Source organism: Panthera tigris, chromosome F3 (genome assembly GCF_018350195.1).
Source record: "Panthera tigris isolate Pti1 chromosome F3, P.tigris_Pti1_mat1.1, whole genome shotgun sequence".
NCBI lineage: Eukaryota > Metazoa > Chordata > Mammalia > Carnivora > Felidae > Panthera > Panthera tigris.
Genome location: NC_056678.1, coordinates 38679156 through 38707126, shown reverse-complemented (window position 1 = coordinate 38707126; position 27971 = coordinate 38679156). Strand labels below are relative to the sequence as shown.

Sequence of the window (27971 nt, the reverse complement as noted above, 5' to 3'; positions counted from 1 at the left end):
ACTAGTGAGGTGTTTCTGAGCAGCGGGACCTTTGTCATGCTTTTTCTAGTTGAACTCCCTTTTTCCTCATTACCATTAGTCAGCGATGTAGCACCCCTGACTTCTGAAAGATTGTCAAATCTTGCACTAGGCCAGATTGTATTGTGCTTATCTTATTCAAGAAAAACATCCCAAAGCACCATGTGTATAGTAGATTCTCCTTGTGCTATATTGGATTGGATGTCACAGTGTAGTAACTCTAATGAGTGCTCCCTCAAACCCCAAATGGCACCAAACTGTGCCGAGTATGTCTTAACTACATCAGCATGGAAACTGGGGAGTTGCATGTAAAGAACTCCAAAGCAATCAAGCATATACTGAATTTCCTTTCTGTTCAGTCCCTCCCAGTTAGGAAATTGCCTGTTTGATGGAGAATTTAGAGGTATAGTTCCTACTGGGTAGATGGAATATGTGATTCTTTCACAAGTATTGTACTTTAACTTATCACTCTTTAAACTCTGTTGAGGCACTTTGAGTTCATTTCAACTTGTCTTGAGTTTGAAGGACTCTATATAACCCCTTTCATAAAGTATCCTGGATGGTGCCAGGTACATGGTTTGATTTGCTTAATCTGTGTCTAATAACATCAGTATATCCTGGTTAATTGTATTAGAATCCCGAATTGATGGAGTTCCTTTCTTCCTGAGAATTTAACTTATTTTCCCAAAGGTTTTATTTAGAACACCAGTGTAAGTTAAGAGGGCAGTTTCCATTATTTCATCATTTTTGTGGAGAGGCTTGGTGTCAGTGTGACTGACTTATCCAAGGTCAGCCATTTTTCAGATATGGACCTGGGATGACGACTCAGGCTCCTTCCAGCCCCGACCAGTTCTCCATTGTAGACCACACTGCTTCAGTGTCTTGGACTGCTACTGTGGCACCATGCTGTGGTTTCATGTTGTGAACTCGCTTTTAAAGAAACTGTTTAGTTTGAAACTGAGACCTTTGGATTAGGTTGCAGATGAACCGACCTTACACCAAATGCCTCCCCATGATGAGAATGAAGGGGAGCTGTTTCGCCCTCACATACCAGCTCTAGGCAAGATTCAGACAAACTTGCTTCTGTGTGAAAGGACTTCTTTCTTCACCCAGTACATAAAATAACTGACAATAGAATGAGTTTTAGAGATGAGCACAAAATGCCTACATTTGAGACTCTTTGCCATGTAACTAGGCAATGAATTACTTGGGTAATAAGTTATAGACGTTTGATTTTTTTTAACTGCAATAAAAAGTTAAAGTTTTTTGTTTGTTGATTGTTTGTTTGTTTTTGTTTTGAAATCGAATACTGGAAAGGAACTCGTAGCAGTGAATGTGGTGAGAGAGGTAGCATTTTGAGATGGTAGGGGCTCTACTCTGCTATTTTATACCATTGGGTAAGAACTTTCATTTCAAAGAGATTTGGCTTTACTTTTGGGCTAAGACCACCGTCACTTTAACACTTGTTCTTTGTCTTATACCCTCACCATATACCACCTTGAAGTGATGTTGGGAAACAAGGTCATTTCTGGAGTTGGTTGCAGTGCGGCTGCTTGGTTGGTTTGTGTGAATCTGGCTTCTGCACCTGGAGTGAGAATACTATTTAATCTGTGGAGACCACAGCTCCTCTTGGGCATAGTTGCTTTAAATGGCAACTATATATTTACAGTGAAAATGAAAATATCTTCAGGGGTGCCTGGGTGGCTTAGTTGGTTAAGCGTCTGATTTCAGCTCAGGTCATGATCTCACAGTTCATGGGTTTGTGCCCTGCATCAGCTTTGTGGTGACAGCTCAGATCCTGGAGCCTGCTTCGGATTCTTTGTCTCCCTCTCCCCTGTTTGTGCTCTCTCTCTCTCTCTCAAAAAATAAATAAACATTAAAAAATTAAAAAAAGAAAGAAAATATCTTCAAATGCCTCACAGAGAAAAGAAGAGCTTTTATGGATTGCTCACATCAGTTCTTTCTGTGTATTTACATTTTTTTCATTTTTGTTAATGTCATTCTTACTTTTGACAGGCTTCATTGATGATTAAAATTATTGTAACATTGTGTTATAAGCAAGATATTTCAAGTAAACAAGAGATGTAGTACAGGAAGAATTTACATTGAGATAGGAATCAATGGGCAGACTTTTGCACAGTATGATTATCAGGGATGACATAAGAAGAGGTGGGTTCTGAGATAATGTAAAAGGAAGAAGAAAAATACATTCTGTGAAGCAAAGCAGTTGTTTCTGGAGAGAACTGTGAAACATCCATGAAACATATATGGTAGTTTGGCTGTTGTTCTCATGATTCCTGTACCTTGAATGCAGTTGTTGATTGATTTTCCTTACTCTTACTCTGTACAAGATAGTAACTCAGGCCAATGGGTCCATAGCAAGCAAAGCAAGTGGAAGAAATTACACATTGAAAACAGTCCATAAATGGTATGGTCAATTCCCCCAAAATTGAAAGATGGATGTATTGAACAAAACTGCTGGGGGCTTTGGAAAAGTACATTTAAAGAAAAAAAAAAAAAAAAAAAAAAAAAAAAAATTGGAGCACCTGAGCAGCTCAGTCAGTTGAGCATGTGACGTACAGCTCTGGGTCTAGGCTCATGTGTGATGGAGTGTAGGGGAGTTGCGCTGTTGCAGTTCTGATCAGCTTGGTCCTGGTCCTGCTCAGGTCGTTGGAGCCTTGGAGCCACTTTCTCTTCTTTGCCCCTCAGTTCTTGGTATCTTCTCTAGGCTCTCCTCTCAAAAAATAAATAAAAAAAAAAATTAAACAAAAAGAAAAAAAAATACATCTTCGTAACTATTTTTCATTTTTTAATTTTCAAACAGTAGGAAACAAACAGCAAGATATTTCAAGTAAACAATAGCACAGGAAAATTTACATTGAGATAGGAATCAATGGCAGACTTTTGCACACTAGGGAGATCTTTTGAACTGAATGTAAAAGGTTGTTCATCTGAAGCAAAGCAGTTGTTCTAGTTAAGTTGTGTGTTGCTGTTATGCAGGCTTCTTCTCCTCCACCTCTGTACCCAAAAATAACTCAACATCAACAAACTCAAAGCCAAAATTCCACCAAACAATGCAATTGAAAACACACAGAAAAACAAAACAAAAAAAATGAAACAACAATAAAACAAAAAAAAAACAAAAAAAAACAAAAAGAGGTGCCCAGAAATAAAAAAAAAAAAAAAAAAAAAAAAAAAAAAAAAAAAAAGCAGAGTCACAGCTCAGGCTTGATCTCACTCAGGGTGTGGACAGCGTTCGAGCTCCGTTGTTGCTCCTCAGATGTGCATCACTATCTTCTTCACCCTACTTCATCCCATGTTCCTCCCTTCTGCCCCCCCGCCTCTCCTTCTGTCCTGTCTCTCAAATATAAATTAAATTACATTAAAAAACTTTCTTCTTAAAGTAAAAAAAGAAAAAAAAGCAAAAGAAAGGAAGTAAAAGGGGAATGACATTTTATAATGTTTTAATCTTGGTTATATTTTTTTTATTCATTATCCAGGTGAGGAGGAAACTAATAAGGGCTAGTACAGACTTTAAGATCACCAGAGCGGTGGTCTTGCGGATCTGTCTGGGTCTTCCTTGAAATCTCTGTACTCCTTGGACATTGGTGAGTTCACTTCAGGAAGGATGGAAATAGAAAGAAAGAAAAAAATAGGGAAAAGGGAAAAAGCATTTTACTGATGGAGTAGAAATAGCTAATTTAAAAGACTGTGGGCACGGTGGCTTCAAAGGGACAGTAAACCCAAAATTTACATTTGCAACCTCTCCCCTCACACTCCCTTTCTCCAACTCATTTTTCACAGATTACTATTACTCTTCTATCTTAGAAATGCCTACTACTTTAAAAAACTAATTTTAAATATTTAAGTAATAAAAAATAACTCCTTTATTCTTTCTCTGTTTTGCATGATTACTCAATGGAACTAAGGAATATAGGTTATTCACACATCTTTTTTGTCTTCCCCTCCATTTAAACATACTTAGTATCCTTCAAAATCTTTACTCTATCATATAATTCCAAACACATATTATATTATCCTTAAAAAATATTTCTTTTTATTTTCTTCCTTAATACTTCCATCTATAAAATGATAAGATATTTCTTTTTCTTTTCTTTCTTTTATTTTCTCATCTTTTCTTTTCTTTTTTTTTTGTGATAAGATAAGTATCAAAAATGGTAAAAATCCAGATGAAGGGTAAAGACGCAAGCCTAATATCAAAAGAAGGGTGTATAGTTCCTACATCTTTTCACAAGTCTGACAAAACTGGTGAGAGAATTTCTTTTCATCTTTCTTCTTTTCCAGCAGCTGTCTACTAATTTGTGACTGGTGAAGCAAAGGAGAGAATTTTCTTTCTGCAGATCATTCTTTCTTTTCAGATAAGAGAGAGAGAGAATCTTAAGCCCCAACGTGGAGCTCGATCCCATGACACTGGAATCATGCATGACCTGAGCCAAAATCGAGTTAGATGCTCAACTGACTGAGCCACCCAGGCAACCCTGCAAACTGTTTGTTTTTTTTTTTTTTTTTCTTTAGGGATCTACTATCCTAAATGCTATTCTAATGTTAATAGCAAATATAATTTCTGTAGCTGTGTCTCTGTTATCTTCAGTTCCATGAAATGTCTTGTAAGTTAGTTTAATTGTTAATAAATCCAAATCTAAATTATCCTATCAGAATGATTTATTAATTTAGACAGAAATTTTATTTTGCAATATTTTCTTACATGAACCATTTAATATCCAGATTGTCTCATGAACCATTCAATATCCAAATCATTTTAGAAGAGAGCCATAAACAAAATATGCAGTAACTTGGGTTTCTATCTGTTACATTTAGGGATGACTGAAAAACCGGTGACATTTGCAGATGACGGGGACTATTTACATTTACTGTATTCAGCACAGAAGAGACAGTCTGCCTGTGCTAGATTCTGGAGGGGGAAATTGTTTAAAGGGGTAAAGTTCTAGAGAAGAATCCAAGTCTATGTATTACAGTTGAAAAAAGGGGGGAAAACAGAAAAGGAGGGGAGAAACATTTCACCTGTAGTTAGATTTGCAGGGTTAGGTTTCACAGGTTTCTCCTGCCTGAAACCCAGGCCTGGACTCCTGGATAACTCTGATGGAGAATGTTATGGGTTGAGTTGTGTCCCTCCAGATTCGTATGGTCAAGTCCTAATATCGCCAGTGACCCCCTCCACCGCCCCCCGCCCCTGCCCCACTCAGTGCCTTAGAATCTGTGTTTGGAGACAGGGACGTTAAAGAGTTAATTAAGGAAAAAATGAGGTCATATGGATGGGCTTTCATTCAGTATGACTGCTGTCCTAATAATGAGAAGAGATTAGGCAGAGACAACATGGATGCAGGGGGTGATCATGTAGGGGGCAGTGAGGAGGTAGCCATCTACAAGCAAGGAAGTCTTCAGAAGAAACCGAACATGCTGACACCTTGATCTTGGACTCCCAGCCTCCAGAATGGTGATAAAATTAATTTCTGTTCTATGAGGCGTCCAGTCTGTGGTATGTTGTTTATGGCATTCCTGGCAGAATTACACAGGAAGCGTCACTGGAGGCAGCTGGACGAGCTGTGGAGCTAGGGCAAGGAGATGTGAGCTCAGTGAGAAAATGGCCTACGTTGGACAGTTTTATTTTTTAAAGTGTCTATCAATTTTAGCATTTACAGCAGAGTAAATAAATTCATACCTCTGAGAAAGGGGAATAAAACTGTTTGGCTGGCTAATCTGCTATCCTGGGTTCTTTTTTTGAGCTCTCTCCTCTTCATTCTCTTTGTGTTTCTTCCCTTCCACATCTCTTTTTGTCCACATCCTTTCCCTTGTAGGCTCCTACCTAACAGTTATGATCCAGTTCACAAAGCTATGTTTATGTTCATAGCTGTGCTGTGAAGTACTGGTGAGCATTGATTCATTTTGCACACTGCTTAGAGTGAAGCATCTTCATTGCTTAGTGAACTTTTGACAAGGAGTTTCCGTGTTTCATATTACATATTTTCCATATGTCCCATATTTCATATTTCCCTCAGAAAGCAGAATGGAAGCTAAGTTCTGATCAAGGTGACCAGTGGAAAAATAGAGAAGAATATTTCAGCCCTGAGGAGGATCTAGGGAGTTTTCTAGTGAAGCCAGTGGTTCCTGAGTCCTCATTATAAAAGGCTCAGGGATCACAGGGAGGGTGTGCGTTATAACAGCACCAGGTGATATTGGCTAGAGCTGTGAGCATAGATCTATGCAATACTAAAGGGATTCCTCCAAAAAAAAAAAAAATAGCTTCTTGGGCATGTTCAAGTTCTTTATTTAGTAAAAAATTTAAATGTTTAACTGTGGTAAAAATTACATCACATAAAGTTTATTATCTTAACCAATTTTAAGTATAGAAGTCAGTGGTGTTAAGTATATTCACAGTGTGCTTACGTTCTTAAATAATGAGTCATATGGTAAAACTTCCACATTCTTACATGAATTTTTGGTACAGATGATCAAATATAATCATTATATTTTAATTTTAGAAGTAATATAAAAACAGTCTAATATAAAATTGAATTAATTGTGCAGAAGCCTACAGATGTAGCATCTACTGTGAACAGGCACTGTTTCAGAGACTGCCCAGATAACACTGAATACGATAGAACAAGGACCTAGTTTTCACTGAGCTCACATTTCCAGGGTGTGTGGTGGGCTGAGAAGAAAGTTCTCAAGAACCCCGAAGGGTTGGAGATGTTACCATACTTGCCAGTCAACAAGTTAGCGTGCTACAATTTCATGACTCCTGGATTAGAGTCAAAGGACAGTTTATTATTCGTATCGGTAGAAGTAGCCCGATAGCCGCTGTTTTCTTTGTGCTGGTTCCCAGAACCCCAGTTCCCATAGGGCAAAGTGAAGAGGGACAGGAAACACCTGCACACGCAGTGAATGTTACAGGAGAGGGACCTTAAACTTGGGGAACCCAAATCTTGGCTAGTGGGCAGTAAGCATGCCTATCCTTGGCTTTGTTAGGGAGACACTAATTCTCTCTTTCTGTCTGTAAGCAGATCTTCCTTTTGCCCTGAAGAAAACACCATGTCTAATTTCAAAAGTTATTTGTTATGCAAACATTCCTGAAGAGATCATCCAGAAGAAAGGAAGCAATGCTTCTTTTTGTAAGATGTGCAGAAGCATGGGGGCCCTAAGGAGAATTGTCTCTAGCAGTGGGCAGGGAGCAGATACTGATATTTGAATTTTTTTAAATGTTTATTTATTTTTGAGAGAAAGAGAGAGAGACTGAGTGAGAGCGGGGGAGGGGCAGAGAGAGGGAGACACAGAATCCAAAGTAGGCTCCAGACTCTGAGCTGTCAGCACAGAGCCACATGCGGGACTTGAACCCACCAGCTGTGATAGCATGACCTGAGCCGAAGTCAGAGACTCAACTGACTGAGCCACCTAGGTGCCCCGAGATACTGATATTTATACTGAACTATTTATGCAAACAGTGAGGTGTCAGCTTAGTAAAATATCAGTTCCGACTTGTGATTTACATCAGCACTGGTGGTTCCCAGCATTGGTTTCAGCCGTCTTGTGAGAGAGCATGAACTTCATATCACCTGGCGGAGTGACCCAGGGCCATGTAAGCAGTGTGGATCAGGATTTACATTTCTTCTGCCCCTCACTAGCTATGTCACTTGGGCTGATTGCATATCTTCTGTAAACCCATTTCTTATAAGGTAGAAATAATAGAAGCCACCTGATGGAGTTAATGGAAGATTAAGGAAATAGTGTTTGTAAATTACTTAGCATAAAGTCTGAAATATAATAAGCATTTAGTAAATGGGCGGTATTTTTATTTACTGAGTACATCCTAGGTGTCATAGGCTTTACTTACATCATTTAATTTAATATTCATAACAACACTGCAATGTAGGTACCACTATCCTCATTTTATAGATTTGGAAGCAGACACTCAGATTTGTCTGAGGTTACCACCTAATAAGTGGTACAGCCAGATCCCAGCACGGGTCAGTCAGTGTCAAAGCCCACACCATTCAGTACCCAGTAGAGTTTAGTGCTTAGTGCCTCTACCCTCCAGGAAAATTTCCCAGCTCAAAATCCACCTCTGCCATTTATTATCCGTATGATTTTGAACAAAATCCTTCATCTAAAAAAATGGGGAGAATAATAGTATCCGTCAGGTAGTATGGTTAAAATAAATGGAGTGATACCTATATAATGCTTGCAAATAGTAGTAAAAACTCACATCTATTGATGTTACTAATATTAGTTTTTATTAGTATTGCCATGACAATAACATGGAGTCAACATTATTTATTCCAGATGGCCATTTTCCCTCATGGAAACTTGGGCCTCACCATTCAACCTCTGTGATAAGACTTTCTTGTAAGCTGTATATTAGAATGGTTTTGAGGAACAATAAATACGCAGATTATAAAGTATGGTGAGTGCTTGATACATAACCTCAGATTTGATTAGGGGAAAGAGGAAAACATAATGTTTTATCAGTATAAAGGCAAGTTTGCTTTTCCAGTCTGTTTTTCACTTCTCCCATAATTTTGGTAAATTATACAGAACTGTAATTGACCCAAACGAGTGGATAAAATGTCACTTAATTTGTTTTAGCTCATTATACACATTTGTTCTATGGATTAACTTACCTTACATACATTTCACACAGTATTTAACATTTATTTTGGAGAAAAAAATGTTAGTAATAAGGCTTCTCATTAATGCGTACTAGTGAATATTTGTCATTGAAGTAAACCATTTAATTATTCCTGTCAATAAAAAAATAGCACTGAGAACAAGTCAGTAGGACCAAGGAAAATTATCTTCCTTATTCTTTAGCTTCCAGAGATATATTGCTATAGGAAGGGTTATGACAAATTTCAAAAGTAACGTAGTGTAGTGGGAAAGAGCAAACACCCAGGAGCCAGCATGCCTGGGTTTGTGTCCCAGCTCTGGTACCTACTAGTTGTGTGAACATGGGCAAGCCACCTAAACTATAGGAGTTTTATCTTATTAGGAAAATGAGGATAAAAAAACATATCTTACTGAGCTGTTAGGTGGGCTGGATGAGCTAACATCTATATGCAGTGCTGAAAAAAGTCTCTGGTTCATAGTAACATTATACAAAAGTTAGCTATTGTTACTCTCCTCTCAGCCACCTGGCATGTGACATATCTCCTATACTGTTATCCCCAATTCTCGTGTGCACAGGAGTTGGGGCCAGTATTTCTGAGGTATGACTGCAAGAGACCCTGGAATACTGCCTTCAATGGCATGACTCAAAAGAAATCATTGCCCAGACTGAAATGTTTTGATTGGGTTTGTGAGATCTGGTATTGCTGAATGCTTTGTGAAGATAGGCTGAAGAAATATCTTCTAATTGTATTTTCCTTTCCAAATATTCCTTGTCAATATATACAAGTACTTCTGACTTTCACAGCATTTACCAAGTTACCAATTAAATTCTTCATGTTCATCATCCAGACTTACTATTTTAGCTAAAGTAAGAATTCAATTTTAAGGCAGTTTACAACATTGTACCTAATGCTTGTCAATTGCCTTTTTATTAGTTTTCTAAACCTGGTAGCATATGTATCAAATTCCATGACCACAGAAATTTGAGGCTGACTGTCCTTTATCCCCTACACTGTTTTTGCTAGTCTGGCATACTTATTTAATTTAAAAAAAGTCTGGTCTTCTCATTCTAGAATGTCTCCTAGTCTAACAGGCCATCACATCTGTCTACCTTTGGTGGCCCTGTCCTTGATGCTTTCCTGCTTCCCATGCTGTTTTCCATTCTTTAAGTCTTTTCTTAGGCCTCCTTTAAATTTGACTAGATTTCCTCCCAGTGCACCGTACCTATTTTTGACTTAATCTGTAGCATTATTGGGAAATTTCTCACTATCTTATTCTCTGAGTTAACAGTGGAAAAACATAACTTCATTAATTTTTTAAAGTCCTTTTTCTTAGAAGGGAAATAAGTGATTTCATTTCAACAACAATAAAAGGACACTGTAAGGAAAAAGAGTGGAAAAGGTTAAAAACTTGCTGAAAACCACATTCTTTAAGAAATAGCAGTAGTAATAGTGGAACATTATGAGAACACTAATGAAAAAAAAGTTTAAGGCAAAAAGGTACTTTCTCTTTTTTCCAACCGTTTTAATGATGAACCTTTGAGATAAGCTAATGTATCCCTAAGTGCTAACTGTCTGAAGCACTCCCAAAAAGACATCGATCCTGCCCCTAGGGCATTCATGCTAAATGGAAATTGCAGGGATATAGTCTTTACTGTTACCCTCCTGGGAAAGGCTGGTGCTAAACCACAAAGAAAGGCAAACGACCATTTATAAAAAGCCCAGAAATGAAGAAGATTTAACACTGTACTTATAAAACATAATTCTCCCAGTTTCCACCCCCCAACGGACTGCTACAGTCATTTAAATAATTTACATATTTTCTAGAATCCCCTGAGAGATGTACCTGCTGTTTTGATGCTTTCTTTTTAATAGCAATAAATGTGCGATGGATCGAAGCCCTTTGAAGAGTTTCAGGCGGTGCCAAAAGTGCTAGTCATGTGTTGGCCGACTAGATACGTTTGTAGAATTTGTGGCCCAGATTAGCATGAAATAATAAGCAAAGCCTGTGTAATCATGCTGTGTCTCTCGACCAGATGGACTAGTTCCTTGGGTCAGTTAGGACAACTATTAAAATACCCAATAGTTAGATAAGCAATTTTTTGCTAGCACATCATTTCCAAAGAAGGCTGGAGAACCAGTTTGAAGGGCCTTCCCTAGCTGGCCCCCAGGTGGTAGATAGTACGGGACAGAGGGATGGTTTGGCATTGCCTTCAATTGCTTTTAGCCACAGTTATGAGAAAGGCCCGTTGCGTTAACACACCAAAGAAGGAACCTAAATGACTCAGGAATATAATGGGGGGAAAAGAAGGCTGTACTCTGGAGACCAGAGGAAGCACTGAGTGGTTGCACACAGTTGCCAGTCTACCAGCTCCCAGGGAGCTTACTGTGGAGTGGTAACGTGATATCTTAACATGCCCACACCACAAATACAAGAACATTTTAAAGCCAGGCGCATGGGAAGAAAACATGTCAGAGCAGAGTGGTGTTATTTTTAATGGAGCATGTGTTTGTCTTGTAAGTGTGTCAGAAAGAGAGGAGCAGGTGTCGGGTTCCCGGCTACCGCTTCTGATGCACAGCAAGAGGCGGCCACTAGATCTCCCACAGCTACACACGGTCTTTGATATTGCAAATGAATTTATATCTGCCTAGAATCCATGCACAGCACTATCCTTTCCTAATATTTGTGTGCAGTTGATTTGAAAGTAAACTGTCCTCAGGGTGCAGATTTATGAGCGGTCTTTGGGATTGAGCCAGGTCCTCTTAGGCAAAGATTAACAGCCCAATAAATAGAACTTGTGCACCACTGTAAGATTAACACAAGGAAACGGCAAAGTTGATCTAAGGTCTACTCCTAAGGAAAAGATGTGCCCCACCCCTTTTTTTGTGAAGAGTAAGAACACAGATTTGTCAGTGGTAAATGAATAACCCTCGTGTTAGAGAGTTGTCAATATGAGAGACTCTATTTCCCATGTTCAGTAATAAAGCTACCTATTATTTTGGTAAGAAATGCCTAAATTGAAATTCTAAAGGGCATTATGAACTTGAATTAAAAAGGTAATGGATTTTTTAATAAGTTCTGTCTGGGTCAAGATGTATTATCAAACTATTTTCCATAGGGCATAGAATATACCATCTATCCTCTTAATAATGCCAGATCTAGCCTTACTTCCAGAAGCCAGCTGAGGCTGCCTGTCTATTATAGTCTCTCCCACCGTCCCTAACAATGAACAAATAACTAGACGGCTATGAAACATTTTAAATAGAACTGTCTCCTAGAGAAACTGTTACTGCCAGACACAGGCCCGATCTGGGCCTGGGTAACCTGCTTTGAGAAAGAGTAGATCAATACAGTTTGGGAGTAAGTAGTAGAGGGAAATAGGATGATGAATTAAGTAAATCATAAAGCACATGATCTATGCCTTATTGTACCCGATTGCTCTGAATCAGGATTGTGCAGAGGATAATTCTATGTGCTTTGAAATTCAAAGAGCTTTCAAAAAACTATTTTAATTATACAAACCATTTATTAGTAATGAAAGTACTATGTCTGCAAATCCTTAAGGACTGTGAAGAACTTAACCAAGCATTTGAAAAGCGGTCTGCAAATTCTAAGTTGTAGATGAGCTTCCTTCTCCAATTTACAGTTTGGACCCAAAGCTTTAAACCGTTCTTTCTGTTACTCTTGGCTGTCTGACTCTGCTGTACTCTGTAAACCTTCCGTTTTGCTGTGTGCTCTGTTAGAGGACTCCTTTGCACACACCCTGAATCCTTTCTTGCGTCTCTACTTGGTCCTGGGGACACAGACACTTTTGTACGTAGCAATGGAGGAAAAGGGGGGGTAAACCTCGTGACCTACAAATAGCTGACCTCACCAGAATTAAGTGTTCTTATACTCTCACTGAAAAAATAAATTATTAGCAGTTAATAAATGCGCAGAAAAAAACTGCTTCATTACGGGTTTAGATACCCTGTGGCTAGGGATGAATTAGTATACAGTAGTGTCATAGAGATCTTCATAGCTCCATTCATTTTCGATGGTTTTAGATTAGTGCAGGAATTTGCTTTATAATGTAATTTAATATTGGAAGCATTAAGTTTATTGTTATAGGTTGTCTTCTGTTTTCTGTAACTCCCATAAAACAAAGCTCTCGGTAAGATAAAAGAATGCATGTGTCTTTCATCGTGGACATGTGGAGAGAGTGGATCTGGAAAACGAATTTATACGTTTTCTGGAAATGGGAACTACTCATAAAACACTTAATGAGTTCAAGGACCCCTTGTTGTCATTCTGCCTCCTATTCAGATAGACTATGAACAACCCAGAGGTAGTCAGGGTAGTAGTATATTATTGGTTGACTCTGCTTCAAATTTGAAGAACTTATGAAAGCTCTAAATACCAGATAAAAATACACATTTTTCTTTAATAAAAGGATGAGATTAATATTTAGCAATCACAATGTACAATTAAAGAGAAAAATGAAATAAACTGTTTATGCAGATGCAGTGAGTTGCTCTAATATCACAATAGACCTGAAAGTCTGTGGCAAATTTTAAAAATTTTGCTCAAAAGTATAAAGCTCCTCTGAGATATTCTCACAAGTTGTAACCCCCACTGCCATTTTTATGCATGTCGTGAACTTGTTTACCTGCTGCATTTATGTACGATGTTCAAATGTCTCCTGGTGCTGCCGGTCTCCCTCTGTGGATCTTTATGCACTATATGCCCTCATTAATTTTGGAAGGAATTTTTAAAGAGTGCTCAAATAACACTTCCAATTAGTAACTCATATATATATATATATATATATATATATATATATATATATATATATATATATGTATACATACAGGCATTGGAGTGCAGATCTCATTGAAACAACCCCCAGATGGTTGGATTTTATTCTAAAAACAGTTCCTGATAAGAAAAAGACTAACTGATGTCTAGAGGTCTCAGTGAACCTTCTAACTCAGTTAAAATTCTGTGCCTGCTGTCTAAATTCTGTTCTTCATTTCTAAAGTTTAGACTTGGAGCAAACCCACCAGCTTCACTTTTTCTAAGAGATCATCGGTTCGCAGTTTATTGTGAGAGTAGTAGCCTGGCTGAATTTATATGATCATCCGAAAACTCTATGGCGATATTGCAGGGTGGAGGGTGGGGGCTCTGTAGTGTGGATGCTGTGTGTAGGGATGTTGGTGAGAAAGGAGATGAGTGAGCATATATGTAACAAAGGGATAATTACCAATCATTTATATATTTCTGGAGGGAATTCTGAACTTTAGAAGGGAAGTAGAACAACTGGGATTTTCTGGTCCATGTATGCAATGAAGGATGTTAGGGAGGGAATTATTTAGAGTCTAGGGTGTCAAAGATGACCGAGAGGTAAGAGATGAATAGTTGAGACCTGGGAGGTGAGTCAGAAATTGTCTAGATGCTGCTATTCTTCCCTCTCCAACAAGAAGATGGGTATCTTTTTATTTTCAAGTCTTCCTGCTCCTAGGGCATGCTGACCTCTAGGTGTCCACTTTGGGATGCCTATTTCCAAACAGCCTATCATCTCTCCATTCTTTGGAGAGACCAGGTCCATTCTTTGGAGAGACTCGGCACCAGGTCTCAGAGAGCAAGACATGAGGTTCTTTCCCTTTTGGCCTTTCCATTGCTTCTTTTGGCCTTTCCATTGCTTCTGCTCCCTAGAACCATGGCTGCACATTTTGCTCTGTGTCCTTATCGACCACAACCTAAGCTTTGGTAGCCATGTGGGTGATGCTTTTGTTGTGCCTCAACAAAGACTAAATCACTAACATGAAAAAAATTCAAGTTGTCAGGAAAATTTGGGGAGCCAAAAAGGCTCCCCATTCCAGGTAAAGAATATTTTAATGAAGACCTCTATAAAATAATGCCATGTAATCATTGTTTCCTAAATTTCAGTCATTCTCATACAATATTCAAGATTTTTGCCATATCTATTTATTACCTATTACTTATTTAATATTATTTTAAACGAACTTTTAAAGTTTGCATAGATTTTAATTACAATGAAACTTTAAATCACTCCCATAAATGGAAAACCGATATTCTTTTCCTTAAATAGAAGAAATTATCAGTCATTAGAGTGATACGTGCCATTGAACTTTAGTTGACTGTGACATGCCCAGGGTTTTGAGCCTGAGGTTTGTTTGTTTATTTATTTCATTAAAAAGGGATATAATAAGAGTTAGGACTTAAGTAATATTAGCACCAAACTGAGAAATTCTCCTTGATTTTACCCACAAGGAGTAAGAAAGATTTAGAAAAGAGAATACTCCTTTTCATATAATTTCTATATTGTTCAATTTTGTGTCCATATATTATTTGTGGCACCTGCCCCCCCACTGATTCAGCCCCAAGACAAAACTCTAAGTGGTATGATTTTGTTAAAAACATTTTTTTTAATGTTTATTTATTTTTGAGGAGAGGGAGAGAGAGAGACAGAGTGTGAGCGGGGGAGGGGCAGAGAGATAGGAGACACACAATCTGAGGCAGGTTCCAGGCTCTGAACTGACAGCACAGGGCCCAACACATGGCTCAAACTCATGCACCACGAGATCATAACCTGAGACAAATGTGGACACCTAACCGACTGAGCCACCTAGGTGCCCCTAAGTGGTATGATTTTTAAGTTAGAAATGAAAGGAGAAAAAAATCAAGAGTGTCCTGGCAAGGAAGGGTCTCACCCCCTTCACATCAGCCCCAGTCGCAGTTGGAGAGAAGATTCAGAGAGAAGTAACTTTCTCAATCTTTTGTGTGTGTGTGTGTGTGTGTGTGTGTGTGTGTGTGTGTGCGCGCGCGCGCGTATTTAATAGCTGGTAGCTATTTATTATTTTTTTATTAAAATTTTTTAATGCTTATTTTTGAGAGAGAGAGAGGCAGAGCATGAGTGGGGGAGGGGCAGAGAAAAAGGGAGACACAGAATGTGAAGCAGGCTCCAGGCTCTGAGATGTCAGCACAGAGCCTGATGCGGGGCTTGAACTCACAAACTGTGAGATCATGACCTGAAGTCAGATGCTTAACCAACTGAGCCCCCCAGGCACCCCTTTATTATTTTTTTAAATATAATTTATTGTCAAGTTGGCTAACATACAGTGTATACAGTGTGCTCTTGGCTTCAGGAGTAGATTCCCATGATTCATCGCTTACATACAACACCCAGTGCTCACCCCAATAAGTGCCCTCCTCAATGCCTATCACCCATTTTCCCCTACTCCCTGCCCCTTCCATCAACACTCATTTTGTTCTCTGTATTTAAGAGTCTCTTATAGTTTGCCTTCTTCTCTGTTTGAAACTATTGTGTATATTATTTCAGCTGTTCCTGAGCAAGTTGGAGACTTTGTGGAAGACTGACAAGAAAATAGGGAACATAGTGAATGCAGCACTCTGAACCCAAGGAAATGTGTTGTGTGCATATTAAACATGAGTTCTTTCAGGGAAAGTTATGAGGTTAGCTCTATGTGAAGTTCTTCATATTGATTGTAAGTTATTGAAGTAACTTGTTTTTCCCTCCTGAAATCCCACAAAAATCAGTTGGTTAAAATACAGATCATGTTCTAAAAGACAGTTTATAGGGATATAAAATTCTGGGACAACCAGAAATCCTACATTTTAGATGTCAGGGCGTTTGGTCCATGCTGTGAAGCCTTTGGCTGATTGAGTGTCTAACCTTGTAAATTTAAGTGCCCTTTACTCTGAAGATCTGTAGTTCTTTTTAAAAATCTTTTAAAGAAATTGAGAATTCTCTGAGTTTCTTGACCCTAGATGAAGTCCATGGGGGAAATCCAGGTTTTAGTCTTCATTCTATAAATGTTAAATTTATAACAACTGTCTGTCACAAGACTATGAATAGTACAATTTGGGGATTCTGGATTTATGAATGAACAGGCAGCTTTGAACTCCTTACAGGAGCAGGCACCATATGCCATTCAAAGGTAATTTCCCTTAGATTTACATTTCATTTATTCATCTTGTGCCTCTAATGCCAAGTGCTGTGTCAGGTCTTGAAAGGAAACATAACAGTGAATAGCAGTCCAGAGAAAGAACGATAAAGCTGACAAATGGTAGCTTCCTCAATAAATCACAGGTACCACGGAGAGAAGTTGACCATCAAGCCTACACATTAGAAAAAGAAATGTAAGAGGAGGAAAAGAAAACAACAGAAACTTGCCATGACTCTGTGAATGAGAGAAATGCATCACAGGGAAACCTGAAATAAAATAAAAAGTATTATCTAATTTTATGAGGCAAAATTTTAAGAAACATGTTTGCTAAACAGATTTGAAAAGCGTAAGAATGAAAATTATTATGTATAGTGGTAAGAAAAGAGACAAAACCAGTCTTGGTTTTAAAAATGTCCAGGATGGGCATTTTCAAACAAGGTGGAATGGAAGTAGAAAGTTGATGAACATGTGGGTGGCTAAAGAGGTGAGAGGCCAGAAGGTGACAGGTACATGCATGTTCAAAGCATGATGGGTTATATTTTGTTTGCCTTTTTGTCTTAGGAAAATTCCCATCTTGTCCTGGTTTTGTGGGCTTTGACACTTAAAGGTTTAGTGCAGCTTTCTTTAAGAGAAAAAAATTAAAAAAAATTATAAATAGACAATTAGGCATGGGACTTTAGAAGGTGTCCATGACATTGAGGAGCCCTGTTACGTACGCTTCATTAGCCTCATGGTAAATTCACTACTGGTCCCCTGGTTACCCTATGTGACCAGGGAGATACAGTGGGCTTTGGGCTGCTGCGTGGGGCAGGTGGCCTATGATTCATCTTCTTGCATGAAGTGACTTGGGTCAGTGTATCCTCATCATTAGAATGATAAACTAGAGAGAGTTGTAATTCTGGAATGAGCTTAGAAGATAAAGGAATTATTTCTGGCTGAAGTAGTGATTATTGTATTTTAGAAGTGTAAATGGATCAGTGAAGCCTCTCCTTTGTCTTGTTTGAGTGGCCAGATATATCAGAGTGTGCTGGGTACTTGGGATACAAAGAAGAAGAATAAATGATGAATAAGAGTTCTTTTTCAGAAGAGGAGGGGTGGGAGGTTGAGAGAAGAGATGCAGAAGGAACCTAGAGTGTCTCACCAAGAAATATTATACTTGGGAGGGAGCCTCAAATTCATTCATTTAACAAAAATTTATTGAGTGTTACATTGTTGTAGGACCTGGGGATTTAGCAGCAAACAAAACAGTCCCAGATCCCAGCTCACATAGTATTTTTATTCTAGGGGAGAGAAAGGGACAGTATGTAAGTATAAACTATAGATACAGATACAGATGTGTACATACATGGACAAATGCTGGTAAGTGCTATGGAGTAAAGTAGAGTAGGTTTTGGGGGAGTAGTCAGTTTGTGTGTGTCTGTGTGTGTGTGTAAGGAGCTGTTGCTCTTTTTTTTTTTTAACGTTTATTTATTTTTGAGAGAGAGATTGAGAGAGAGAATGAGAGCGGGGAGGAGCAGAGAGAGAAGGAGACACAGAATCCAAAGCAGGCTCCAGGCTCTGAGCTGTCAGCATAGAGCCCAGTGCAGGCTCGCACCCACAAGCCATAAGATCATGATTTGAGCCAAAGTCAGATGCTCAACTGATGAGCCACCCAGGCACCCAAGGGGAGCTGTTGCTCTTTTATATAGAGCGTCCAAGAAAGACCTCAGTGATAAGATGACATTTGAAAAGAGGCCTGAAAGAAGGGAGGAAGAGAGCATGGTGGGAAGAGCCTTCTAGGCAGAGAGACTAGCAAGTGCATGAGTGTACTTGATGTGTCTGAGGAACAGCAAGGAAGCCAGTGGGGTTGAAGTAAAGTAAGCAGTGGGGAGAGAGGAGGGAGATAAGGTCAGAGAGGTATCAGGAGCTAATCCAAGAATGCTTGTGGGTCATGGTAAATATGGTCTTTTCAAATATGGTCTTTTCTCTAAGTGAGGTGAGGTGCCATTGGAGGGAGTCATGTGATCTGACTGTTTTTATAGCTTCACTCTGCTATGTGGAGAGTCTTTTTTACAAGAGCAAGCCTGGAAACAAGAAGCTCATTTGGGAGACTGCTGGAGTAATCTGGGTGGGAGATGACAGTTGCAGTAGGTTGGCAGCAACGGGAGGTGGGAAGTGGTTCGTTTCTGATTACACATTCAAGAAGGAGCCAGCAGGAGATCCTTGCAGATCAGATAAGCCCCTGGAGTCAAGATTTCAGACTGAGCAACTAGAAGACCAGAGTTTTTATTTAATGAGATAAGGAGAAGTGTGGGAGGAGCAGCTTGGGAGGGCATGGTGGGATTTCTGTACTGAGCTTAAGTTTGAGGTCTCCAATAGACATTTGATTGGGAATATGGGTAGGCAACTGGATGTGAGTTTGGAGTTCAGGGCAGTGATTGAGGCTAGAGATAAAAGTATTTGGGAGTCAGGAGCATACAGATAATACTTAAAGCCATAAGATTAGACAAAATCACCTAGGGAATAAATATAATAAGTATAATAGAGAAAAAGTAAAATATGGTATGTTTCTTTTCCTGAACCTTTGCATATATAGTTGTCATTGAACTTGTAGAGGTGAGGTTGAGCATTTAAAGTCTAGATTCCTGCTGTTTTTCTCTCTCTCTATATAGATATCTACGACTTATGACTTCTACACCTCAGCATTTCATATAAGGCTTCCCATAGTCTGACCTGACTGCTCACTTCCCCAGTTTTAGCTGCAGCAAACAGTAAAAGTACCATCCAGTTTGGTGCCTTTGTGTGCATCTTTGCTCGTGCATTTCTTTGTGAAATGCCCACTCTGCTCCCAATCCCAGCTTCTCTGTCTCTGTGTGTCTGTGTGTGTGTTTGTCTGTCAAACACACAGACACACACAGACACACAGACACACACACACACACACACACACACACACACACACACACACACACAACTTCTAGGTAATTTCTACTCATTTGTAAGACCTTGACTGAAATATCATGTTGTCCGAGAAGTCTTCCCCTCAGCCCATCCTTAGATAGATTAAGCCCATCTTCTATGCCCCATCATCCTGTACTTGGAAGTAATTTCCGTATCCCATTGCATTATAATTGTCTCTTACAATTTGCTCATTTCTTGTCACAGAGAATACTCAAAGTGTTTGTAAAAGTGAACCAAAATATTAACTGCAAAAGTAAGAGAAAAGGCATGAATGAACTAAATCTCTGTATCCCAGTGCAGAACAAAAGCAAAATTAAGCCCCAATTCAATCAGAAACTACTGAGCTAAGTTCCTCAATGTCTTCTGCAGTGTTCTGCACCCAGCGTGGTCTTAATGAATGTGCAGTAACAGACCTTCAATGATCAGCCGATGGAAAAGAGGAAACAAATAGGAAAATAAATCTTTGTAGGAAGGAGGACGAAAAAGGACAAAGGGGAGAGAGAGAGAGAGGGTTCTATTCTGAGGACAAACTGGAATATTCCTAGCTGCAATCTATCTCTCATTTGACTAATGAGGGTGAGCCTCCTGACTAAAGAAATTGATAGTCTCAACTGGGGGCTTAAAAATAACTTACAAATATAAACCTGTTTGAGTCAAAGAGGCAATTAATTGTTTTTACACAAGCATTGTAAATTCTGTAAAATTCATTAATCAATCAAATAATTCATTTCATAAATTGAAATCATTTGGAAGAGTTGCTCTTTAAAAAATTAAAAAAATTATATTTTGTTCGTGTTTCCTCTACATTACAAAAGCTATCATCTGTAAACTGCTGATAGACTAGATGTCTATTGGATAATATCATGTATACTAGTTGCTTTCCTAATGCAAATTGGCTTTGACATCTTTCATTTGTTACATCACTCAATTGAAATTCCTTAAAAGCAGGAACTTCATGCTATATGTCCTCATGTATGCTCCATTTAAATTTGGGAATGGACATGCAGATTTCAGCACATTCTTAACTTCTTGTGTAGAACATATACACCATTCCATAACGATATATTCCAATTATAGTACAGTCATGATTTATTAGCATTTTCAAGCTGCACATGCTTTATTTATCTCATCTCATCCTTACTAGTTGTTATTTTTTTCAGTTGAAAAGAAGCAGACATTATGGAACTTTAAGCAGTTTGCCCAGGCTTAGAAACCAATTTCTTCCAATAAAAAAGCCTAAACTTTTTCTTTAACTATGCCTTGACACATTAATGTGTTAACTTAAAACTTAAAACTTGAGGGGCGTGTGAGTGGCTTAGGGTTAAGTGTCTCTTGATTTCAGCTCATGTCATGATCTCATGGTTCGTGAGTTCAAGCCCTGTGTCGGGCTCTGCGCTGATGGTGCAGAGCCCGCTTGGGATCCTCCTTCCTCTCTCTACCCCTCTCCCCTGCTCGTTCTCTCTCGCTCACAAAATAAATAAATAAATTTCAAGTAAAACAAACGAAAAGCCTTAAAACTTGTGTATCTGTCCTACATATATTCAAGAATTCCATTAATTAGGAAACCCCAAGTATGTAAGTATATTTGAAAATGTTTATTCAAATATCATTCAAGATTTTTCATTATCAAACAGAAGTGATACATTGGAGTTATATCAAATGTATATTAAATTTATAAGGATTGCAAAGAAGCAGTTATAATTGCATAAAGAAAACCATTACTTCAGATAGTTTACTAAATAATAGAATTTCATATCTATTTGACAGCTAGGAGTATAAAACATGTAAATATACAATATAAATATGCAAATATGTAAGTCTGGTAACATATTTCTTTTTTTTTTTTTTTATTTTTTTTTTTTATTTTTTTTTTTCAACTTTTTTTTTTAATTTATTTTTGGGACAGAGAGAGACAGAGCATGAACGGGGGAGGGGCAGAGAGAGAGGGAGACACAGAATCGGAAACAGGCTCCAGGCTCCGAGCCATCAGCCCAGAGCCTGACGCGGGGCTCGAACTCACGGACCGCGAGATCGTGACCTGGCTGAAGTCGGACGCTTAACCGACTGCGCCACCCAGGCGCCCCAACATATTTCATTTCTGACAAATACAAATTGATGAAGAATAAAATCCTAATTTAATCTTTTCTTCTAGCCAATCAAGTTTCCAATGTTTTATCATTTGCCTCTCACCACCCACGAAATACATCCAATGCTTCCATTGTGAAGAACTATTAAACAAGTTGAGAAGGATGTTCTTTTGCTCAAGCTTGGTGTCTTTGCTAGAGATGTCTTTCCAGCCTCGTCCATCCAAAAAGCCTTTACATATCTTTTAATAATCAGCTGGTGACTCATAAATTTACATCTCAAGCTCAGAACTTGAGCTCAGCTCCTGTTTCAGATATTATATCGGTCACTAGTCATCTCTACTTGAATTGTTCTGGGTCATCTTCAGTCACCATGAGATACTTTTTTCTATGACCCCATAAGAAGAGTGGATTATTCTTCTTGTACCTCCTTGGTTACTTTGTATAAACTTTTGGGATGCTGTCTGTAATGCTTTATTCAAGGTCTCTGCAAATACTTGGCATACAGATCAGCATCCCTTTTCTTTATTTATGGGATCTTATTATAATCACAATAGCTATTATTATTATTATTATTATTATTAATAATAATAATATTCATAATGCCGGACTTATATGAATATGTTAGGCAGCTAATGCCGAGAGATGGGAAGCAATTGGTCATAGCAAGCCTATTTGTCATTTCTGTGACTATATATTTTTATATCCATTTTTATAAACATGTTAGTTTCTGATGGCACTTGTAGATAAATTAATAAATCAATAAGTGAATACATTTACAAAGTTATATATATTACTAAACAAATCACACCATTTTCTTAGATAAGGTTTTGGTGGCAAAACAGGGTTACTTTAGGGAACTCAAAGTCGCTTCTGCGCGGAAAAGTTCATATTTGATGACAAGTCAGTCTAACAATTCAGCCCATTTCTTCAGCAGTGAATCAATTAACCAAAGTTTAATGCCAAAAAGTTTCTTCCCTGTGAGTCAAGGGAAAAGATGCACAATAACTACCTATGACAAGTATGTAATATTAATTATATAGTTAATTTATGTTTAATACCATGCCTGTTTAATTAGTAACCAAAGGGTGGTGGCTATCTTGTACAGCTAGAGCTTGTATATTATGTAGGTGTGAAAGCTTACACTGCAATAGGGGTTATAACTTCATATGCAGTTCAAGATTTATGAACCTTACATGATACTTAAAAAGTCCTCTCAAGCTAAATTATAATTATTAAGTAGTTAGAATCTTAATTACATGATATATTTCCTCTTTTATAAAGGAAGATGTTATCTAAGAGAATTTTGACTGCCGGAGGCTAATAGGATCAGGCCCTTCATGGAATTTTGTTTTTCTATGAACTACAAACATATATAAAAAAAATCATGTCCTTCAAAGAGGAAAAAAAATAATTAATCACTAATCAGTGAATTGCTTTGGTTTTCATATCCAGAGAACAATCTTGGTTCTGTCCTGGAAAGTCCTGAGTTCATTTTATTTATTTGTCTAAATGTTTCGAGATGATAGAGTTGGTAACTCCTCTGTCTCTATTATTTCCTGTTTCCTATGTTATGGAGCCTCTATATCATTCTGTAGAGTCAGGTGGAAGAGAAAAAAGAAGCATTGTTAAACTGTCTTTAAAATAGCAAGAGAAAATAACTTCCGCCTTATATGTTTAAAAGAGAAATTGGATAATACACTTCAAACACAACTTTCTGCAGCATTTTCGTAATTATGCTCTTAGAATATATGATGTGTTTTTATTTTTATAATTAACAGGAAATACATGTTATACATGAAATGTGACACAAGAGATATGAATTATGCAGTCAACTCGGTATGTGCTGATGAGCACAAAGCCCAAGGCACGTTCCGTCGAGTTTCTATGAAGATCTATAATGAGTTTCAAGTACATCATTTCCTGATGGAGGATAAGAAAACATCCATCAATGCAAATTTTTGCACATTTTTTCAGCTTTTATGAATACTTTACAACTTCTAAAAAGAGTGAATTTCGAAAGTGCAACTTGAGCAAATTCTATGAGTAATTTTATATTCTACTGTTTAGGCTCAGTGGAAGCTTCGAAGGTATGTCTATATATATATATATATATATATATATATATATATATATATATATATATATATATATATATATATACACACACACACACACACACACACACACACGTATATTTAAACTTATTTTAGAGTGCTATAAAGGAAGGTGGCTAGTATTGCACAGTTTCCTGCTGTACAATTTAATATCTAGTTAATGTCTCAACCTATGATATTAGTTTATGTGGAAAATAAAAAAGTTGGTACCATGCAGCACAAAGCAAATAAATATTTGCAAATGAAACACTGTTTTAAATGCAGAATTGAGCTTTCGGATACATATGCAGAGTGAACATGCATATTTCATGCATTTAATTCTTTTGAAAGAATTGAGATTACGATGAGTACCTTAAGTTCATGTTGGATTGCATTTTTATTTTCTATTAGAATAGTATTTAAACATATATTAATGAATGAAAAAAAATGCTTAGGGAGTTAAATTATGTTGAATGTTAAATAAATACTAAAAATTACAGCACCATGAGGTCCTTGAGATATTTTATAGAGTAACATATAGTTATTGTATAAGAAAGTCCAGTAAGACAACAGCCTCCTAATTGGTTCCCTTAACACGTCTCTCCCCCCACAGTCCATTTTCCACAATAAAGAGTTATCATCCTGAAAAGCTAATCTGATCACATGGCTTCCCTGTTTAAAGACCTCTGTTGGCTCCCTGGTGCCTAGAGGATGAAGGCTAATCTCCCCAGCCTGGCCCCAGCCTGCTCCTCCAAGCCTTATTTCCTGGCAAACTCCCCCACACACCTTAACCTCTGGTCCCTGAACTGTAGAAGCAGAGGCCTGGGAGGGTCAGGCCGGGGCTGAGGGGGCAGGAAAAGAGCTCCATGGATCACCTGACCTGTGCTTCTCCCCTTGAGGTGACTTGCCACCTCTTTTATACCCAAGACGATAAGCAGGTCTATCATCCACCGCTTTTACATTTACTTTATTTCGTTTCGCCTCTTCACTCTTCCCTAACAGAGATATCACAAAGCAACAAGCAGTTGAAAATTCTTACTACACAGTGCAAATGTAAAGAGAAAATACACTTTTGCTCTCTTCCCTTGCTATAAATTACCTCCTGGTTATGGAAAGTGACAATTACAATTCCATATGCTCACAGAGGAAGGACACATCGCCACAAGGAGAATGGCCAGAAAGTCCTGTGACCTGCTGAGTCAGGCTTGTCCAAGGGTTCCCAAGCACGGATCCCTAGTTCTGTGTACTGAGTTTGGCATGCATTTACGTCCTCTATAGATGTTTATTAACAAATTGAATTTAATCAGCAGGTACATTTCAGTAGTTAGTAGGTTGAAGAAAATAAAATCATTTTAATGATACTACACATAAATTTACTTTGAATACTCTAAAATATTTCTTTTTCTACCAGTCTGTCAATACCTTTCATGATAAGGAATTGTATTTTTGGTTTAAGTGAGAAAAGGATGCAGATCGAGTGCTTATTGGTAAGAGCTACAAATTATTGAGGCCCCAAATGTATGCGGTGGTTTATCGGCCTTTTCTTTTTCCTGTTTCCACACAACTTTAAAAGTTGGTATTATGACCCTTGTTTTTACACTGAAAGATGAAGTAACATACCCCAAAGCACTCAGATAACAAGCGAGGAGTTGAGTGCATGTTTATCTGATTCACAGGAAATGATCTTCCTACTGTGCCGCACAGACTATTTATATAGACCAGAGACTTTAAAAAAAAATTCCTCTCCAGCTCAGGAAGTCATTGATCTGAGATCCCTTACCAAGAATGTATATTTCTCAATTCCCTGAAGTTTAACATTAGGGACCAGTATTTCAGTTGTGAAGCAGGCAGGGGGAAATAGATGATCTCCTATGTAATCTGAGCCCAACCTTCTTTAGACCTTTATGGATTCATTTGCAGATTCAAAAAGGGAAGTATCCTTAGTATCTTAAAGTATTTTATAATTCTTGTAGTAAGAAAAAGTGTCACAAAAGATATTCAGTATTGAATGATATGCTTGAATAGATACTAGCACAAATCAAATTCCCATTTAAGTTTCATTGTTTATGTAAGGAATATTGTTTCAAAAACTACTAAACCAAAACTGTGGTAGAGCATAAAAGAGCTTGTACATCAAGCACTTAGTGGAGAGTTATATTATGCTAACAAGCTGAAGAGCTTGTCAACATCTCCTGGGTTAAGTATGCCTCCTCTTTGATCATCCAAAAAGGTTTCCAACACTGTAGGTGGCCCTAATTAACAGGGAACTGTGATCTTCTTTTACTGCTAGATTTCACAAGTCAGGCAATATACTACATTCTATTAATGCTTACTAATATTGTTCTATTCAAATCCCAATATCTCCCCAGATATACAACTGATTATAAATGTATGTCCTGTTTTAATAGTGTCTTTCAAGAGAAAGTTTGATGCTTCGTATCTAAATATCCTCAGGGTTCCTGTAGTCAATTATATTTTCTCATTATGGACTAAGAATGCCTCACACTCAGAATAAGCTCCATATCTGAATAATCCACATCTGAATTCTACCCTTGATTGAATTTACATGATCTTTCCAGGGTTGGAGGAGGGGGGAGATGAGACTGTTTGTGTGTGCGTGTGTGTGTGTACACGTATGTTAATGTGATTTGATGTGATGTAATGTGATGTGTGTGTGTGTGTGTGTGTGTGTGTGTGTGTGTGTGGTGGTGGTGGTGGTGGTGGTGGTGGTTTCACCTGCATTTAAATCCTGTTTTAATAGCCACAGGAAAGATGTTGGTTGCTTTAAATATATAAATCTCTTTTAATAGTTCAATCCCATTAAATAGTTATTTTGATGTTCATTTTAGAGATTAAGAGACCCAAACTCATTCTGTGGAAAGGTGGCAGATTGAATATATTCATCTAATTTTATTTCTTTTGAAATTGCAGTGAAAATACAGTACAGAGATTTAAAAAATATATATATAACCATAACGAGGATGGAGGAAATGGGAAAAAGTAGAATATGTCAGTGCTGGAAAGCAGATGGTTGAGTGATAATTGATTTGCCAGACCCGAAAAAGCCAACCCTTGAAATGTGGAAAGCTCAGACCCAATGAGATGGAGAATCTTTGAAAGTTCAGACATGTTCAGAACCAGGAAGCTAGCCTGAACAGAATGAGACCATGCTGACACCTTCATCTTGAACTTTTAGGCTTCAGAACTGTGAGCAATAAACCTCTCTTGTTTATAATCCACCCCGTGTCTGACATTTTGTATAGCAGCCCAAACAGACTAAGACAGCGTCAATTTCCCCCATTTTTTTATTAGAGTCTCTGTAATTGTTTTTTGTTTGTGTGTAAAATTTTTTTTAAATATTCTGGATATGAGCGTTTTAGAAAAGTTATTTGTGTTATAAATGCCTTCCCCAACTTCATGGTGGGTTTCTACACTCCTAACAGAATAGAATTTTTTTAATGAACGTATTTTCTTTAATTGATGTCATTGATCAAATTTCATTTAACACTGGTATTTTTGTGTTCTATTTAAAAGAAATTTTCCCCCAGTTCAAAATCTTGAAAATACTCCACCTTTCATTTTAAACACTTGTTTTGCTCTTGAAATTTGTCTATAATCATTTGAAATTATGTTTTAAAACATATATGCTTAGCTGTTAAGCTAGCTGTCAAGTTTTGATTGTTCTCCATATGAAATTTAATTGATCCAGAACCATTAACTGAAGACACCAGTCTTTCCACACTGCTCTGCAATGCTAATTTTCTAAGTATCCATTTATATATGTGTGTGTGTGTGTGTCGGGGGGGCGGTTTCTGTTCGATTGGCCTGTTGTCTACTCTTGGACCAGTACCACACTGCCTTCATACTACTGCATGATAAGTCTCACTACCTGGTAGGACAAGTTACCTCCTCTTGTGTTCCATTCCTGCCACCTGGGTAAGCTGAGGGTGCTCATTTCACTGCCTGTCCAGTTATGATCTACTCCTCTTCTGAGAACTGGAAGTAGGCCATGACTAACTGGGAAAGGGAAATAACTGCCTCCCACCCACATTCTTGCTTGATGTACAGTACTAGGCCCATGCTACATCTTTGCAAGAGATCCTAAATGTGATGAAGTCCTTTTTTCCCCAGATCTTACAGCCTTGCCCAAGATTTCCCCAGGAAGGTTCTTGTAAACTCTCAGGGGAACTAAAGTCAGGGCATGACCTAGAGTCTTTCCA

The 27971-nt window shown here is 38.0% G+C and overlaps 1 long non-coding RNA gene across 2 annotated transcripts; it reads left to right on the top strand.

Annotated features, from left to right (window-relative positions):
• Positions 1-15933: 15933 nt before the first annotated feature.
• LOC122235717 lies at positions 15934-26990 on the top strand. 2 transcript variants are annotated; one of them, XR_006213736.1, is made up of 3 exons: positions 15934-16137; positions 23437-23745; positions 26683-26990. It is a non-coding gene; the product is annotated as an uncharacterized LOC122235717 (long non-coding RNA). The 2 variants fall into 2 exon arrangements; XR_006213735.1 differs by having other exon boundaries at positions 15934-16169.
• Positions 26991-27971: the final 981 nt, after the last annotated feature.